This window comes from Triticum dicoccoides, chromosome 2B (assembly GCF_002162155.2).
Source record: "Triticum dicoccoides isolate Atlit2015 ecotype Zavitan chromosome 2B, WEW_v2.0, whole genome shotgun sequence".
In the NCBI taxonomy this organism is placed as follows: Eukaryota; Viridiplantae; Streptophyta; class Magnoliopsida; order Poales; family Poaceae; genus Triticum; species Triticum dicoccoides.
Genome location: NC_041383.1, coordinates 425012300 through 425017623, shown reverse-complemented (window position 1 = coordinate 425017623; position 5324 = coordinate 425012300).

Genomic DNA, 5324 nt, shown 5'->3' with positions numbered 1-5324 from the left:
TCGCCGACGAGGAAGAGTGGACACGGGACACAGACAAACTCATGGGACTCGAGGCACCGCCATATGCCATGCCCTACTCTTCCTCGTCGGAGCCCATGGACTGGATGTCGCCAGTCGATGCGAGGTCCACGATAGATCCCTTGTGGTCAAAGCCTGACACCTCCACAACAGCGTTGTTCCATCCCCAGGGGGTGCCGTTCACCCGTGCCGACTCTGGAGCGGTGTGCGACTCTGCCTCCGTGGCCTCCTCCACAATGGCCGCTCCGGCCTCCCGCTCCCTGTGAGGTCCCTGTTTATAATCGTGCATTAATCATTCATGCATCATGGATGATCACTAATGGTGACTCATGTCAATATCACAACACAACTCTACGACACACTCCCTCTGCCTCGCACGGCGAGCACGCCGCTCCATGTAGTTATTGTTGGAAATATGCCCTAGAGGCAATAATAAAATGGTTATTATTGTATTTCCTTGTTCGTGATAATTGTCTATTGTTCATGCTATAATTGTATTAACTGGAAACCGTAATACATGTGTGAATACATAGACCACAACATGTCCCTAGTGAGCCTCTAGTTGACTAGCTCGTTGATCAATAGATGGTTATGGTTTCCTGACCATGGACATTGGATGTCATTGATAACGGGATCACATCATTAGGAGAATGATGTGATGGACAAGACCCAATCCTAAGCATAGCACAAGATCGTATAGTTCGTTTGCTAAAGCTTTTCTAATGTCAAGTATCATTTCCTTAGACCATGAGATTGTGCAACTCCCGGATACCGTAGGAATGCTTTGGGTGTGCCAAACGTCACAACATAACTGGGTGGCTATAAAGGTGCACTACGGGTATCTCCGAAAGTGTCTGTTGGGTTGGCACGAATCGAGACTGGGATTTGTCACTCCGTATGACGGAGAGGTATCTCTGGGCCCACTCGGTAATGCATCATCATAATGAGCTCAATGTGACTAAGTAGTTAGTCACGGGATCATGCATTATGGAACGAGTAAAGTGACTTGCCGGTAACGAGATTGAACGAGGTATTGGGATACCGACGATCGAATCTCGGGCAAGTAACATACCGATTGACAAAGGGAATTGCATACAAGATTGCTTGAATCCTTGACATCATGGTTCATCCGATGAGATCATCGTGGAACATGTGGGAGCCAACATGGATATCCAAATCCCGCTGTTGGTTATTGACCGGAGAATGTCTCGGTCATGTCTGCATGGTTCCCGAACCCGTAGGATCTACACACTTAAAGTTCGGTGACGCTAGAGTTGTTATGGGAAATAGTATGTGGTTACCGAAGGTTGTTCGGAGTCTCGGATGAGATCCCTGACATGACGAGGAGCTCCGGAATGGTCCGGAGGTGAAGATCGGTATATTGGACTAAGGGTATTGGAGTCCGAAATTGTTCCGGGGGTACCAGGTGATGACCAGCGTGTCCGAAAGGGGTTTCGGAGGCCCCGACAAGCGTTGGGGGGCCTTATGGGCCAAGGGGAGAGGGCACATCTCATATGTTCCACTAAGGGGCTGAGCGCCCCTCCCACCCCATCTCACGTAACCAAGAGAGGTGGGGGTGCCACCCCTAGGGCAGCCGCCCCTCCCGGCTTGGGGGGCAAGTTTCCTAGGGGGTGGGGGCGCCCAAACCCATCTAGGGTTTCCCCTGTGGCCGCCGCCCCTCCCCTAGGGAACCCTAGGGCGCCTCCCCCTCCTCCCTTCCCCCTATACATAGTGAGGGAGAGAGGGGGCAGCCGCACCCTTCCCCTGGCGCAGCCCTCTCCCTCCTCCAACACCTCCTCCTCCTCCGTAGTGCTTGGCGAAGCCCTGCCGGAGAACCACGAGCTCCATCACCACCACGACGTCGTGCTGTCGGAGTTCTCCCTCAACTTCTCCTCTCCCCTTGCTGGATCAAGAAGGAGGAGACGTCCCCGGGCTGTACGTGTGTTGAACGCGGAGGCGCCGTCCGTTCGGGCTAGATCGGATCTTCCGCGATTTGAATCGCCGCGAGTACGACTCCATCAACCGCGTTCTTGTAACGCTTCCGCTTAGCGATCTTCAAGGGTATGAAGATGCACTCCCTCTCTCTCTTGTTGCTATAATCTCCATAGATTGATCTTGGTGATGCGTAGAAAATTTTGAATTATTGCTACGTTCCCCAACAGTGGTATCAGAGCTAGGTCTATTGTGTAGATTCTTTGCACGAGTAGAACACAAGTAGTTTTGGGCGATAGTTTGTACAATTTGCTTACCATTACTAGTCCTATCTTGATTCGGCGGCATTGTGGGATGAAGCGACCCGGACCGACCTTACACGTACGCTTACGTGAGACAGGTTCCACTGACTGACATGCACTTGTTGCATAAGGTGGCTAGCGGGTGCCAGTCTCTCCCACTTTAGTCGGATCGGATTCGATGAAAAGGGTCCTTATGAAGGGTAAATAGCAATTGGCATATCATGGTTGTGGCTTTGTGTAGGTAAGAAACGTTCTTGCTAGAAACCCATAGCAGTCACGTAAAACATGCAACAACAATTAGAGGACGTCTAACTTGTTTTTGCAGGGTGTGCTATGTGATGTGATATGGCCAAAAGAATGTGATGAATAATATATGTGATGTATGAGATTGATCTTGTTCTTGTAATAGGATCATGACTTGCATGTCGATGAGTATGACAACCGGCAGGAGCCATAGGAGTTGTCTTATTTATTGTATGACCTGCGTGTCAATGATAACGCCATGTAATTAATTTACTTTATTGCTAACCGTTAGCCATAGTAGTAAAGTAATAGTTGGCGAGACAACTTCATGAAGACACGATGATGGAGATCATGGTGTCATGCCGGTGACGATGATGATCATGGAGCCCCGAAGATGGAGATCAAAAGGAGCAAAATGATATTGGCCATATCATGTCACTATTTGATTGCATGTGATGTTTATCATGTTTATGCATCTTATTTGCTTAGAACTACAGTAGTAAATAAGATGATCCCTCATAATAATTTCAAGAAAGTGTCCCCCCTAACTGTGCACCGTTGCGAAAGTTCGTTGTTTCGAAGCACCACGTGATGATCGGGTGTGATAGATTCTAACATTCACATACAACGGGTGTAAGCCAGATTTACACACGCGAAACACTTAGGTTGACTTGACGAGCCTAGCATGTACAGACATGGCCTCCGAACACAAGAGACCGAAAGGTCGAACATGAGTCGTATAGTGGATACGATCAACATGAAGATGTTCACTGATGATGACTAGTCCGTCTCACATGATGATCGGACACGGCCTAGTTGACTCGGATCATGTATCACTTAGATAACTAGAGGGATGACTATCTGAGTGGGAGTTCATAAGATGAACTTAATTATCCTGAACATAGTCAAAAGGTTTTTGCAAATTATGTCGTAGCTCGCGCTTTAGTTCTATTGTTTTAGATATGTTCCTAGAGAAAATTTAGTTGAAAGTTAATAGTAGCAATTATGCGGACTGGGTCCGTAAACTAAGGATTGTCCTCATTGCTGCGTAGAAGGCTTATGTCCTTAATGCATCGCTCGGTGTGCTGAACCTCGAGCGTCGTCTATGGATGTTGCAAACATCTGACATACACGTTTTGATAACTACGTGATAGTTCAGTGATGTTAAACGGTTTAGAATTGAGGCACCGAATACGATTTTGAAACGTCGCGGAACATATGAGATGTTTCGAGGGCTGAAATTGGGATTTCAGGCTCGTGCCCACGTCAAGAGGTATAAGACCTCCGACGAGTTTCTTAGCCTGCAAACTAAGGGAGAAAAGCTCAATCGTTGAGCTTGTGCTCAGATTGTCTGAGTACAACAATCACTTGAATCGACTGGGAATTAATCTTCCAGATGAGATAGTGATGTTTCTCCAAAGTTATTGCCACCAAGCTGCTAGAGCTTCGTGATGAACTATAACATATCAGGGATAGATATGATGATCCTTGAAATATTCGCGACGTTTGACGCCGCGAAAGTAGAAATCAAGAAGGAGCATCAATTGTTGATGGTTAGTGAAACCACTAGTTTCAAGAAGTACAAGGGCAAGAAGGGATACTTCATGAAATGGCAAATCAGTTGCTGCTCTAGTGAAGAAACCCAAGGATGAAACCAAGCCCGAGACTAAGTGCTTCTGTAATGAGGGGAACGGTCACTGAAGTAGAACTACCCTAGATACTTGGTAGATGAGAAGGCTGGCAAGGTCGATAGAAGTATATTGGATATACATTTTGTTAATGTGTACTTTACTAGTACTCCTAGTAGCACCAGGGTATTAGATACCGGTTCGGTTGCTAAGTGTTAGTAACTCGAAATAAAAGCTGCGGAATAAACGAAGACTAGCTAAAGGTGAGATGACGATATGTGTTGGAAGTGTTTCCAAGATTGATGTGATCAAGCATCGCATACTCCCTCTACCATCGAGATTGGTGTTAAACCTAAATAATTGTTATTTGGTGTTTGCATTGAGCATAGACATGATTGGATTATGTCTATCGCAATACGGTTGTTCATTTAAGAAGAATAATGGTTACTCTATTTATTTGAATAATACCTTCAATGGTCTTGCACCTAAAATGAATGGTTTATTTAATCTCGATCGTAGTGATACACATGTTCGTGCCAAAAGATATAAGATAGTAATGATAGTACCACCTGCTTGTGGCACTGCCATTTGAGTCATATTGGTATAAAACGCATGAAGAAGCTCCATGTTGATGGATCTTTGGACTCACTCGTTTTTGAAAAGTTTGAGACATGCGAACCATGTCTATTGGTATGTGCGCATGAAGAAACTCCATGCAGATGGATCGTTTGGACTCACTTGATTCTAAATCACTTGAGTCATGCAAATCATACCACATGGGCAAGATGACTGAAAGGCCTCGTTTTCAGTGAAATGGAACAAGAAAGCAACTTGTTAGAAGTAATGCATTTTGATGTGTGCAGTCCAATGAGTGCTGAGGCACGCAGTGGATATCGTTATGTTCTTACTTCACAGATGATTTGAGTAGATGCTAAGTATATTTACTTGATAAAACACAAGTCTGAATTATTGAATGGTTCAAGTAATTTCAGAGTGAAGTTGAAGATCATCGTGACAAAAGGATAAAATGTCTATGATACGATCATAGAGATGAATATCTGAGTTACGAGTTTGGTACACAATTAAGACATTGTGGAAATTGTTTCACAACTAATACCGCCTGGAACACCATAGTGTGATGGTGTGTCCGAACATCATAGATGAACCCTATTGGATATGGGGCATACCATGATGTCTCTTA